Source organism: Pseudophryne corroboree, chromosome 11 (assembly GCF_028390025.1).
Source record: "Pseudophryne corroboree isolate aPseCor3 chromosome 11, aPseCor3.hap2, whole genome shotgun sequence".
In the NCBI taxonomy this organism is placed as follows: Eukaryota; Metazoa; Chordata; class Amphibia; order Anura; family Myobatrachidae; genus Pseudophryne; species Pseudophryne corroboree.
In genome coordinates, this window is record NC_086454.1 from 166,254,313 (window position 1) to 166,269,121 (window position 14,809).

At 35.7% G+C, this 14,809-nt stretch overlaps 5 non-coding genes across 5 annotated transcripts; all 5 read right to left on the minus strand.

Moving 5' to 3' along the window:
- Positions 1 to 328: 328 nt before the first annotated feature.
- TRNAI-AAU (transfer RNA isoleucine (anticodon AAU)) lies at positions 329 to 402 on the minus strand. Its single transcript has one exon. It is a non-coding gene; the product is annotated as a tRNA-Ile (tRNA).
- Positions 403 to 6,185: 5,783 nt separating this feature from the next.
- TRNAI-AAU (transfer RNA isoleucine (anticodon AAU)) lies at positions 6,186 to 6,259 on the minus strand. Its single transcript has one exon. It is a non-coding gene; the product is annotated as a tRNA-Ile (tRNA).
- Positions 6,260 to 10,952: 4,693 nt separating this feature from the next.
- Positions 10,953 to 11,026, minus strand: TRNAI-AAU (transfer RNA isoleucine (anticodon AAU)). The gene has a single exon. It is a non-coding gene; the product is annotated as a tRNA-Ile (tRNA).
- Positions 11,027 to 12,597: 1,571 nt separating this feature from the next.
- On the minus strand, positions 12,598 to 12,671 carry TRNAI-AAU (transfer RNA isoleucine (anticodon AAU)). Its single transcript has one exon. It is a non-coding gene; the product is annotated as a tRNA-Ile (tRNA).
- A 1,586-nt stretch (positions 12,672 to 14,257) lies between these two features.
- On the minus strand, positions 14,258 to 14,331 carry TRNAI-AAU (transfer RNA isoleucine (anticodon AAU)). Its single transcript has one exon. It is a non-coding gene; the product is annotated as a tRNA-Ile (tRNA).
- Positions 14,332 to 14,809: the final 478 nt, after the last annotated feature.

The window sequence follows — 14,809 nt, forward strand, 5'->3', positions numbered from 1 at the left end:
TTTTTTACTTCAGTGTGCACTAATGAGAGGGGAGCACATATCTTCTTCTTCTTCTTCTAGTAACACCTAGTGCCCTCTATGTTTGAGCAGCAATATAATAACTGATTAATTTGCCCTTGCATATCTTAGTTATGCCATATTGCTTGATTTGAGACAAAAGTCACTGAGCCATGTAGAGAAAAATCTTCATCAGCCAAAGGATGACACTCCCACTGGCTTCTGATATGTATTTGAAGAGATTTTGTGATATATGTGTCTATGATGTTTTCAAGTGTTCATGCACTCCACCGATGAGCTTATTCCATTCTTGTCCATCAAGAAAAGCAAATGGCCCATACGGGGATCGAACCCATGACCTTGGCGTTATTAGCACCACGCTCTAACTAACTGAGCTAACCGGCCACAGATATTACTGCCAGCAAACACAAAACTGGCAAATGTACCTCAAAGCACAGATCTGATTTTGTTTTTATAGCATTTCATTTTTCAAAAAAAAGCTTAAGCCATAGAGTCACTTGAAGCATGGGTATCATAAAAATGCTCCAGTTTCTTTCCACATTACAAAATAAAAATAAATATTAGATAGGATAATAACAAAGATTAAGGCATCTACTAATAGTATAAAAATAGACAATTTATTCAAGGAGTATATGCAAATCTAAGCAAAATCAATCTAAAAAATCTAATACACAATTTTTAATTGTAAATTTACAGATTGTTGAAAAAGATAATCCCAGGATGTAATCCATTATGTATTAAATTTAGTATGTTTTACCAAGTTGTGTTTGAATAACTTTTAACACAAAAAAATATATATTGGGGAAGTAACTTAATGTGTCCATTGGAAATAAACAATGCTAGCCCATTTTGGAATGCAAAGCTTAAGAAAATACAAACTTCAATCCATAGGAAAGCACTTTTTATTCAGTCTACACTCTGTAATCATACTATAGCTTAATTTACAAATTGTGATGTCATTATCAGACTTAACTCACAAGAGACTTTCATCCTTGGTCTATAAAAAAGGCAGTCCTCTGTTATAAAGCTTGAAACAATTGTAAGTGGCTGATATGCAAATATGGAAATACAGAAAAACTGTCAATTCAATGCTAGGATAACATAAGGGGTGATGCTCCAACTGAAATTGGTCCTAGGCATTTAGGTTTCTAGTATCTATCTTCTCCTTTAAAAAATAGGTTACTTTTTATATATTATCATTGGGTTTGGACAAATATTCTACATAATACCTATTGCATCCCTGAGCTTATTAGAAACTTGAAATAATATATATAAAGTATTGAATTTCTTTTCTTTGCATTTAAAAGATGAGCGCACTTCAGTAGATGCCATTGCTCAGGTGAGGGTTCCATGGTGTAATTGTTAGCAACTTTGACTTTGAATCTAGTAATCTGAGTTCATATCTCGTGGGAGCTAACATTGTTTATTTTCCTTTTGTTCAAAGCTCCATTTTCATTCAATGTATGAGTATTGCAAATCTTCATTTAAAATTCATATAAATTCCATCATCTTCAGTGGTGTCCTTTGTTTAAACTCATTTTTAAACTTATCAAATCAGAAGTATTTCAAATATTTGGAAATAAGAAAAGATGCAATAAGAATGCAGAGATCCATTACTTGTGCTCTGCTCTTTAGAAATTCTCCATTTTCTTTTACTTCAGTGTGCACTAATGAGAGGGGAGCACATATCTTCTTCTTCTTCTAGTAACACCTAGTGCCCTCTATGTTTGAGCAGCAATATAACTGTTTAATTTGCCCTTGCATATCTTACTTATGCCATATTGCTTGATTTGAGACAAAAGTCACTGAGCCATGTAGAGAAAAATCGCTCTAACCAACTGAGCTAACCGGCCACAGATATCACTGCAAGCAAACACAAAACTGGCAAATGTACCTCAAAGCACAGATCATATTTTGTTTTTATAGCATTTAATTTTTCAAAAAAAAGCTTAAGCCATAGGGGTATATGCAATAGCGGGCGAATTGGCAAAAAAGGCGAATTCCGGGACGTTTTCGCCTCCAAAAATCAATTCGCCTATGCAGTGCAGTCATTTTTCGCAAAAAAACGGCCCGTCAAAATTCGCCTTTTCTCAATTCGCCTTTTTCCGAATTCGCCTTTTCTGCAATGGTACAGATGCTGCAATTCGCCTCCAGCATATTCAATTCAAGTTTGGAAATTCGCCTGCAGTGCTTTTAGACAGCAAATTCGCGATTTTCAATCCGCCACACTTTGGAGGGTGAAAACAAATAAAAAAAATTTAAACATGGTTTTTTTGGTGTTTTTTTTTTTGGGAATAGCAGATCTATTTATATTAGAAGGGATTAGGTTTTTTTTTTTTTTTGGGGGGAGGCACAAATATTATTTATATATTTTTTAAAATAATATTTTTTTTTTTTATTGCTGGAACGGTAAAATCAGAAAAAAAAATGGCGTGGGGTCCCCCCTCCAAAGCATAACCAGCCTCGGGCTCATTGAGCTGGTCCTGGTTCTAAAAATGCGGGGGAAAAATTGACAGGGGATCCCCCGTATTTTTAAAACCAGCACCGGGCTCTGCGCCTGGTGCTGGTGCCAAAAATACGGGGGACAAAAAGAGTAGGGGTCCCCCGTATTTTTAACACCAGCATCGGGCTCCACTAGCTGGACAGATAATGCCACAGCCGGGGGTCACTTTTATGCCGTGCCCTGCGGCCGTGGCATCAAATATCCAACTAGTCACCCCTGGCCGGTGTACCCTGGGGGAGTGGGGACCCCTTCAATCAAGGGGTGTCCCCCCCCCAGCCACCCAAGGGCCAGGGGTGAAGCCCGAGGCTGTCCCCCCCCATCCAATGGGCTGCGGATGGGGGGGCTGATAGCCTTTGTGTTCAAAAAAAGATATTGTTTTTTCCATTAGTACTACAAGTCCCAGCAAGCCTCCCCCGCAAGCTGGTACTTGGAGAACCACAAGTACCAGCATGCGGGAGAAAAACGGGCCCGCTGGTACCTGTAGTTCTAATGGAAAAAAAATACCCAAATAAAAACAGGACACAGACACCGTCGACAGTAAAACTTTATTACACACTGCCGACACACACATACTTACCTATGTTCACACGCCGACATCGGTCCTCTTCTCCATGTAGAATCCCGGGGTACCTGAAAATAAAAGATCAATATACTCACCTCAACAGGCTCCAGAGATAAATCCACGTACTTGGCAAAAAAAGAAAGCGCATTTACCCGCACCAAAAACGGACTGAAAGGGGTCCCATGCTGACACATGGGACACCTTTCCACGATTAAGATCTGTCAGTGACAGCTGTCACTGACAGGTCTCTAAGCCAATCAGGAAGCGCAACTTCGTTGCGCTCACCTGATTGGCTGATCGCTGTGACAGCGCATCGCACAGCTCCCTCCATTATATTCAATGGTGGGAACTTAGCGGCTAGCGGTGAGGTCACCCGCCGGTCAGCGGCTGACCGGCGGGTGACCCCACCGCTAGCCGCTAAGTTCCCACCATTGAAAGTAATGGAGCGGCTTTGCGAGGCGCTGTCAGAGTACAGACGGCGTCCAGCCAATCAGGTGAGCGCCACGGCAGTAGCGCTTCCTGATTGGCTGAAGGGACATCAGTGACAGGAGTCACGTGATGTCCCGGCATTCGGGGGAAGGGATCTGATGTGAAAACATTGGACCCCTTTCAGTCCGGTATGGCTCGGTGTTCGGTTTGTTTTTTTACAAAGTACGTGGATTTACCTCTGGACCTCTGGACGCTGGAAGGTGAGTATAATTTTTTGACAGGTACCCTCGGATCGTCGGAGATCGTTGCAGTCGGCGTGTCAACACAGGTAAGTATGTGTGTGTCGGCGTATGAAATAAAGTTTTACTATCAAGGTGTGTGTGTCCTGTTTTTATTTGGGTATTTTTTTCCCAGTAGTACTACAGGTACCAGCGGGCCCGTTTTTCTCCCGCATGCTGGTACTTGTGGTTCTCCAAGTACCAGCTTGCGGGGGAGGCTTGCTGGGACTTGTAGTACTAATGGAAAAAACAATATCTTTTTTTTTAACACAAAGGCTATCAGCCCTCCCATCCGCAGCCCATTGGATGGGGGGGGACAGCCTCGGGCTTCACCCCTGGCCCTTGGGTGGCTGGGGGGGGGGACCCCTTGATTGAAGGGGTCCCCACTCCCCCAGGGTACCCCGGCCAGGGGTGACTAGTTGGATATTTGATGCCACGGCCGCAGGGCACTATATAAAAGTGACCCCCGGCTGTGGCATTATCTGTCCAGCTAGTGGAGCCCGATGCTGGTGTTAAAAATACGGGGGACCCCTACTCGTTTTGTCCCCCGTATTTTTGGCACCAGCATCAGGCGCAGAGCCCGGTGCTGGTTTTAAAAATACGGGGGATCCCTGGCCAATTTTTCCCCTGCATTTTTAGAACCAGGACCAGCTCGATGAGCCCGAGGCTGGTTATGCTTTGGAGGGGGGACCCCACGCCATTTTTTTTTCGGGTTTTTCCCCGTTTTTTCCCGTTTTTTAAAATCGCGGTAAAATCCGCAAAATCGGCCGATTTTCGCCCGCGACTCTGGCGAATCCGTTTTTCATTGCATATGGTGAATTCCGGAAGCCACCTTCCGGAATTCACCTGGCGAATTTGGTCGAATTGAAAAAACGGCGATAATTGCCGCGATTTCGCCCGCTATTGCATATACCCCATAGAGTCACTTGAAGCATGGGTATCATAAAAATGCTCCAGTTTCTTTCCACATTACAAAATAAAAATAAATATTAGATAGGATAATAACAAAGATTAAGGCATCTACTAATAGTATAAAAATAGACAATTTATTCAAGGAGTATATGCAAATCTAAGCAAAATCAATCTAAAAAATCTAATACACAATTTTTAATTGTAAATTTACAGATTGTTGAAAAAGATAATCCCAGGATGTAATCCATTATGTATTAAATTTAGTATGTTTTACCAAGTTGTGTTTGAATAACTTTTAACACAAAAAAATATATATTGGGGAAGTAACTTAATGTGTCCATTGGAAATAAACAATGCTAGCCCATTTTGGAATGCAAAGCTTAAGAAAATAAAAGCTTCAATCCATAGGAAAGCACTTTTTATTCAGTCTACACTCTGTAATCATACTATAGCTTAATTTACAAATTGTGATGTCATTATCAGACTTAACTCACAAGAGACTTTCATCCTTGGTCTATAAAAAAGGCAGTCCTCTGTTATAAAGCTTGAAACAATTGTAAGTGGCTGATATGCAAATATGGAAATACAGAAAAACTGTCAATTCAATGCTAGGATAACATAAGGGGTGATGCTCCAACTGAAATTGGTCCTAGGCATTTAGGTTTCTAGTATCTATCTTCTCCTTTAAAAAATAGGTTACTTTTTATATATTATCATTGGGTTTGGACAAATATTCTACATAATACCTATTGCATCCCTGAGCTTATTAGAAACTTGAAATAATATATATAAAGTATTGAATTTCTTTTCTTTGCATTTAAAAGATGAGCGCACTTCAGTAGATGCCATTGCTCAGGTGAGGGTTCCATGGTGTAATTGTTAGCACCCTGGACTTGGAATCTAGTAATCTGAGTTCATATCTCGTGGGAGCTAACATTGTTTATTTTCCTTTTGTTCAAAGCTCCATTTTCATTCAATGTATGAGTATTGCAAATCTTCATTTAAAATTCATATAAATTCCATCATCTTCAGTGGTGTCCTTTGTTTAAACTCATTTTTAAGCTTATCAAATCAGAAGTATGTCAAATATTTGGAAATAAGAAAAGATGCAATAAGAATCCATTACTTGTGCTCTGGTCTTTAGAAATTCTCCATTTTTTTACTTCAGTGTGCACTAATGAGAGGGGAGCACATATCTTCTTCTTCTTCTTCTAGTAACACCTAGTGCCCTCTATGTTTGAGCAGCAATATAATAACTGATTAATTTGCCCTTGCATATCTTAGTTATGCCATATTGCTTGATTTGAGACAAAAGTCACTGAGCCATGTAGAGAAAAATCTTCATCAGCCAAAGGATGACACTCCCACTGGCTTCTGATATGTATTTGAAGAGATTTTGTGATATATGTGTCTATGATGTTTTCAAGTATTCATGCACTCCACGGATGAGCTTATTCCATTCTTGTCCATCAAGAAAAGCAAATGGCCCATACGGGGATCGAACCCGTGACCTTAGCGTTATTAGCACCACGCTCTAACCAACTGAGCTAACCGGCCACAGATGTTACTGCAAGCAAACACAAAACTGGCAAATGTACCTCAAAGCACAGATCTGATTTTGTTTTTATAGCATTTCATTTTTCAAAAAAAAGCTTAAGCCATAGAGTCACTTGAAGCATGGGTATCATAAAAATGCTCCAGTTTCTTTCCACATTACAAAATAAAAATAAATATTAGATAGGATAATAACAAAGATTAAGGCATCTACTAATAGTATAAAAATAGACAATTTATTCAAGGAGTATATGCAAATCTAAGCAAAATCAATCTAAAAAATCTAATACACAATTTTTAATTGTAAATTTACAGATTGTTGAAAAAAATAATCCCAGGATGTAATCCATTATGTATTAAATTTAGTATGTTTTACCAAGTTGTGTTTGAATAACTTTTAACACAAAAAAATATATATTGGGGAAGTAACTTAATGTGCCCATTGGAAATAAAGAATGCTAGCCCATTTTGGAATGCAAAGCTTAAAAAAAAAAACTTCAATCCATAGGAAAGCACTTTTTTTTCAGTCAACACTCTGTAATCATACTATAGCTTAATTTACAAATTGTGATGTCATTATCAGACTTAACTCACAAGAGACTTTCATCCTTGGTCTATAAAAAAGGCAGTCCTCTGTTATAAAGCTTGAAACAATTGTAAGTGGCTGATATGCAAATATGGAAATACTGAAAAACTGTCAATTCAATGCTAGGATAACATAAGGGGTGATGCTCCAACTGAAATTGGTCCTAGGCATTTAGGTTTCTAGTATCTATCTTCTCCTTTAAAAAATAGGTTACTTTTTATATATTATCATTGGGTTTGGACAAATATTCTACATAATACCTATTGCATCCCTGAGCTTATTAGAAACTTGAAATAATATATATAAAGTATTGAATTTCTTTTCTTTGCATTTAAAAGATGAGCGCACTTCAGTAGATGCCATTGCTCAGGTGAGGGTTCCATGGTGTAATTGTTAGCACCCTTGACTTTGAATCTAGTAATCTGAATTCATATCTCGTGGGAACTAACATTGTTTATTTTCCTATTGTTCAAAGCTCCATTTTCATTCAATGTATGAGTATTGCAAATCTTCATTTAAAATTCATATAAATTCCATCATCTTCAGTGGTGTCCTTTGTTTAAACTCATTTTTAAACTTATCAAATCAGAAGTATGTCAAATATTTGGAAATAAGAAAAGATGCAATAAGAATGCAGAGATCCATTACTTGTGCTCTGGTCTTTAGAAATTCTCCATTCTTTTTTACTTCAGTGTGCACATATCTTCTTCTTCTTCTAGTAACACCTAGTGCCCTCTATGTTTGAGCAGCAATATAATAACTATTTAATTTGCCCTTGCATATCTTAGTTATGCCATATTGCTTGATTTGAGACAAAAGTCACTGAGCCATGTAGAGAAAAATCTTCATCAGCCAAAGGATGACACTCCCACTGGCTTCTGATATGTATTTGAAGAGATTTTGTGATATATGTGTCTATGATGTTTTCAAGTATTCATGCACTCCACCGATGAGCTTATTCCATTCTTGTCCATCAAGAAATGCAAATGGCCCATACGGGGATCGAAACCGTGACCTTGGCGTTATTAGCACCACGCGCTAAACAACTGAGCTAACCGGCCACAGATATCACCGCAAGCAAACACAAAACTGGCAAATGTACCTCAAAGCACAGATCATATTTTGTTTTTATAGCATTTCATTTTTCAAAAAAAAAGCTTAAGCCATAGAGTCACTTGAAGCATGGGTATCATAAAAATGCTCCAGTTTCTTTCCACATTACAAAATAAAAATAAATATTAGATAGGATAATAACAAAGATTAAGGCATCTACTAATAGTATAAAAATAGACAATTTAGACAAGGAGTATATGCAAATCTAAGCAAAATCAATCTAAAAAATCTAATACACAATTTTTAATTGTAAATTTACAAATTGTTGAAAAAGATAATCCAGGATGTAATCCATTATGTATTAAATTTAGTATGTTTTACCAAGTTGTGTATGAATAACTTTTAACACAAAAAAATATATATTGGGGAAGTAGCTTAATGTGCCCATTGGAAATAAAGAATGCTAGCCCATTTTGGAATGCAAAGCTTAAGAAAATACAAACTTCAATCCATAGGAAAGCACTTTTTATTCAGTCTACACTCTGTAATCATACTATAGCTTAATTTACAAATTGTGATGTCATTATCAGACTTAACTCACAAGAGACTTTCATCCTTGGTCTATAAAAAAGGCAGTCCTCTGTTATAAAGCTTGAAACAATTGTAAGTGGCTGATATGCAAATATGGAAATACAGAAAAACTGTCAATTCAATGCTAGGATAACATAAGGGGTGATGCTCCAACTGAAATTGGTCCTAGGCATTTAGGTTTCTAGTATCTATCTTCTCCTTTAAAAAATAGGTTACTTTTTATATATTATCATTGGGTTTGGACAAATATTCTACATAATACCTATTGCATCCCTGAGCTTATTAGAAACTTGAAATAATATATATAAAGTATTGAATTTCTTTTCTTTGCATTTAAAAGATGAGTGCACTTCAGTAGATGCCATTGCTCAGGTGAGGGTTCCATGGTGTAATTGTTAGCACCTTGGACTTTGAATCTAGTAATCTGAGTTCATATCTCGTGGGAGCTAACATTGTTTATTTTCCTTTTGTTCAAAGCTCCATTTTCATTCAATGTATGAGTATTGCAAATCTTCATTTAAAATTCATATAAATTCCATCATCTTCAGTGGTGTCCTTTGTTTAAACTCATTTTTAAACTTAGCAAATCAGAAGTATGTCAAATATTTGGAAATAAGAAAAGATGCAATAAGAATGCAGAGATCCATTACTTGTGCTCTGGTCTTTAGAAATTCTCAATTTTTTTTTACTTCAGTGTGCACTAATGAGAGAGGAGCACATATCTTCTTCTTCTAGTAACACCTAGTGCCCTCTATGTTTGAGCAGCAATATAATAACTGATTAATTTGCCCTTGCATATCTTACTTATGCCATATTGCTTGATTTGAGACAAAAGTCACTGAGCCATGTAGAGAAAAATCGCTCTAACCAACTGAGCTAACCGGCCACAGATATCACTGCAAGCAAACACAAAACTGGCAAATGTACCTCAAAGCACAGATCATATTTTGTTTTTATAGCATTTCATTTTTCAAAAAAAAGCTTAAGCCATAGAGTCACTTGAAGCATGGGTATCATAAAAATGCTCCAGTTTCTTTCCACATTACAAAATAAAAAATAATATTAGATAGGATAATAACAAAGATTAAGGCATCTACTAATAGTATAAAAATAGACAATTTAGACAAGGAGTATATGCAAATCTAAGCAAAATCAATCTAAAAAATCTAATACACAATTTTTAATTGTAAATTTACAGATTGTTGAAAAAGATAATCCCAGGATGTAATCCATTATGTATTAAATTTAGTATGTTTTACCAAGTTGTGTTTGAATAACTTTTAACACAAAAAAATATATATTGGGGAAGTAACTTAATGTGTCCATTGGAAATAAACAATGCTAGCCCATTTTGGAATGCAAAGCTTAAGAAAATACAAACTTCAATCCATAGGAAAGCACTTTTTATTCAGTCTACACTCTGTAATCATACTATAGCTTAATTTACAAATTGTGATGTCATTATCAGACTTAACTCACAAGAGACTTTCATCCTTGGTCTATAAAAAAGGCAGTCCTCTGTTATAAAGCTTGAAACAATTGTAAGTGGCTGATATGCAAATATGGAAATACAGAAAAACTGTCAATTCAATGCTAGGATAACATAAGGGGTGATGCTCCAACTGAAATTGGTCCTAGGCATTTAGGTTTCTAGTATCTATCTTCTCCTTTAAAAAATAGGTTACTTTTTATATATTATCATTGGGTTTGGACAAATATTCTACATAATACCTATTGCATCCCTGAGCTTATTAGAAACTTGAAATAATATATATAAAGTATTGAATTTCTTTTCTTTGCATTTAAAAGATGAGCGCACTTCAGTAGATGCCATTGCTCAGGTGAGGGTTCCATGGTGTAATTGTTAGCACCCTGGACTTGGAATCTAGTAATCTGAGTTCATATCTCGTGGGAGCTAACATTGTTTATTTTCCTTTTGTTCAAAGCTCCATTTTCATTCAATGTATGAGTATTGCAAATCTTCATTTAAAATTCATATAAATTCCATCATCTTCAGTGGTTTCCTTTGTTTAAACTCATTTTTAAACTTATCAAATCAGAAGTATGTCAAATATTTGGAAATAAGAAAAGATGCAATAAGAATCCATTACTTGTGCTCTGGTCTTTAGAAATTCTCCATTTTTTTTACTTCAGTGTGCACTAATGAGAGGAGAGCACATATCTTCTTCTTCTACTAGTAACACCTAGTGCCCTCTATGTTTGAGCAGCAATATAATAACTGATTAATTTGCCCTTGCATATCTTAGTTATGCCATATTGCTTGATTTGAGACAAAAGTCACTGAGCCATGTAGAGAAAAATCTTCATCAGCCAAAGGATGACACTCCCACTGGCTTCTGATATGTATTTCAAGAGATTTTGTGATATATGTGTCTATGATGTTTTCAAGTATTCATGCACTCCATGGATGAGCTTATTCCATTCTTGTCCATCAAGAAAAGCAAATGGCCCATACGGGGATCGAACCCGTGACCTTAGCGTTATTAGCACCACGCTCTAACCAACTGAGCTAACCGGCCACAGATGTTACTGCACGCAAACACAAAACTGGCAAATGTACCTCAAAGCACAGATCTGATTTTGTTTTTATAGCATTTCATTTTTCAAAAAAAAGCTTAAGCCATAGAGTCACTTGAAGCATGGGTATCATAAAAATGCTCCAGTTTCTTTCCACATTACAAAATAAAAATAAATATTAGATAGGATAATAACAAAGATTAAGGCATCTAGTAATAGTATAAAAATAGACAATTTAGACAAGGAGTATATGCAAATCTAAGCAAAATCAATCTAAAAAATCTAATACACAATTTTTAATTGTAAATTTACAAATTGTTGAAAAAGATAATCCAGGATGTAATCCATTATGTATTAAATTTAGTATGTTTTACCAAGTTGTGTATGAATAACTTTTAACACAAAAAAATATATATTGGGGAAGTAGCTTAATGTGCCCATTGGAAATAAAGAATGCTAGCCCATTTTGGAATGCAAAGCTTAAGAAAATACAAACTTCAATCCATAGGAAAGCACTTTTTATTCAGTCTACACTCTGTAATCATACTATAGCTTAATTTACAAATTGTGATGTCATTATCAGACTTAACTCACAAGAGACTTTCATCCTTGGTCTATAAAAAAGGCAGTCCTCTGTTATAAAGCTTGAAACAATTGTAAGTGGCTGATATGCAAATATGGAAATACAGAAAAACTGTCAATTCAATGCTAGGATAACATAGGGGGTGATGCTCCAACTGAAATTGGTCCTAGGCATTTAGGTTTCTAGTATCTATCTTCTCCTTTAAAAAATAGGTTACTTTTTATATATTATCATTGGGTTTGGACAAATATTCTACATAATACCTATTGCATCCCTGAGCTTATTAGAAACTTGAAATAATATATATAAAGTATTGAATTTCTTTTCTTTGCATTTAAAAGATGAGCGCACTTCAGTAGATGCCATTGCTCAGGTGAGGGTTCCATGGTGTAATTGTTAGCACCCTTGACTTTGAATCTAGTAATCTGAATTCATATCTCGTGGGAACTAACATTGTTTATTTTCCTATTGTTCAAAGCTCCATTTTCATTCAATGTATGAGTATTGCAAATCTTCATTTAAAATTCATATAAATTCCATCATCTTCAGTGGTGTCCTTTGTTTAAACTCATTTTTAAACTTATCAAATCAGAAGTATGTCAAATATTTGGAAATAAGAAAAGATGCAATAAGAATGCAGAGATCCATTACTTGTGCTCTGGTCTTTAGAAATTCTCCATTTTTTTTTACTTCAGTGTGCACATATCTTCTTCTTCTTCTAGTAACACCTAGTGCCCTCTATGTTTGAGCAGCAATATAATAACTATTTAATTTGCCCTTGCATATCTTAGTTATGCCGTATTGCTTGATTTGAGACAAAAGTCACTGAGCCATGTAGAGAAAAATCTTCATCAGCCAAAGGATGACACTCCCACTGGCTTCTGATATGTATTTGAAGACATTTTGTGATATATGTGTCTATGATGTTTTCAAGTATTCATGCACTCCACCGATGAGCTTATTCCATTCTTGTCCATCAAGAAAAGCAAATGGCCCATACAGGGATTGAACCCGTGACCTTGGCGTTATTAGCACCACGCTCTAACCAACTGAGCTAACCGGCCACAGATATCACTGCAAGCAAACACAAAACTGGCAAATGTACCTCAAAGCACAGATCATATTTTGTTTTTATAGCATTTCATTTTTCAAAAAAAAGCTTAAGCCATAGAGTCACTTGAAGCATGGGTATCATAAAAATGCTCCAGTTTCTTTCCACATTACAAAATAAAAATAAATATTAGATAGGATAATAACAAAGATTAAGGCATCTACTAATAGTATAAAAATAGACAATTTAGACAAGGAGTATATGCAAATCTAAGCAAAATCAATCTAAAAAATCTAATACACAATTTTTAATTGTAAATTTACAAATTGTTGAAAAAGATAATCCAGGATGTAATCCATTATGTATTAAATTTAGTATGTTTTACCAAGTTGTGTATGAATAACTTTTAACACAAAAAAATATATATTGGGGAAGTAGCTTAATGTGCCCATTGGAAATAAAGAATGCTAGCCCATTTTGGAATGCAAAGCTTAAGAAAATACAAACTTCAATCCATAGGAAAGCACTTTTTATTCAGTCTACACTCTGTAATCATACTATAGCTTAATTTACAAATTGTGATGTCATTATCAGACTTAACTCACAAGAGACTTTCATCCTTGGTCTATAAAAAAGGCAGTCCTCTGTTATAAAGCTTGAAACAATTGTAAGTGGCTGATATGCAAATATGGAAATACAGAAAACTGTCAATTCAATGCTAGGATAACATAAGGGGTGATGCTCCAACTGAAATTGGTCCTAGGCATTTAGGTTTCTAGTATCTATCTTCTCCTTTAAAAAATAGGTTACCTTTTATATATTATCATTGGGTTTGGACAAATATTCTACATAATACCTATTGCATCCCTGAGCTTATTAGAAACTTGAAATAATATATATAAAGTATTGAATTTCTTTTCTTTGCATTTAAAAGATGAGCGCACTTCAGTAGATGCCATTGCTCAGGTGAGGGTTCCATGGTGTAATTGTTAGCACCATTGACTTTGAATCTAGTAATCTGAATTCATATCTCGTGGGAACTAACATTGTTTATTTTCCTATTGTTCAAAGCTCCATTTTCATTCAATGTATGAGTATTGCAAATCTTCATTTAAAATTCATATAAATTCCATCATCTTCAGTGGTGTCCTTTGTTTAAACTCTTTTTTAAACCTATCAAATCAGAAGTATGTCAAATATTTGGAAATAAGAAAAGATGCAATAAGAATGCAGAGATCCATTACTTGTGCTCTGGTCTTTAGAAATTCTCCATTTTTTTTACTTCAGTGTGCACTAATGAGAGGGGAGCACATATCTTCTTCATCTTCTAGTAACACCTAGTGCCCTCTATGTTTGAGCAGCAATATAATAACTAATTAATTTGCCCTTGCATATCTTAGTTATGCCATATTGCTTGATTTGAGACAAAAGTCACTGAGCCATGTAGAGAAAAATCTTCATCAGCCAAAGGATGACACTCCCACTGGCTTCTGATATGTATTTGAAGAGATTTTGTGATATATGTGTCTATGATGTTTTCAAGTATTCATGCACTCCATCGATGAGCTTATTCCATTCTTGTCCATCAAGAAAAGCAAATGGCCCATACGGGGATCGAACCCGTGACCTTGGCGTTATTTGCACCACGCTCTAACCAACTGAGCTAACCGGCCAGAGATGTTACTGCAAACAAACACAAAACTGGCAAATGTACCTCAAAGCACAGATCATATTTTGTTTTTATAGCATTTCATTTTTCAAAAAAAAGCTTAAGCCATAGAGTCACTTGAAGCATGGGTATCATAAAAATGCTCCAGTTTCTTTCCACATTACAAAATAAAAATAAATATTAGATAGGATAATAACAAAGATTAAGGCATCTAGTAATAGTATAAAAATAGACAATTTAGACTAGGAGTATATGCAAATCTAAGCAAAATCAATCTAAAAAATCTAATACACAATTTTTAATAGTAAATTTACAGATTGTTGAAAAAGATAATCCCAGGATGTAATCCATTATGTATTAAATTTAGTATGTTTTACCAAGTTGTGTATGAATAACTTTTAACACAAAAAAATATATATTGGGGAAGTAGCTCAATGTGCCCATTGGAAATAAAGAATGCTAGCCCATTTTGGAATGCAAAT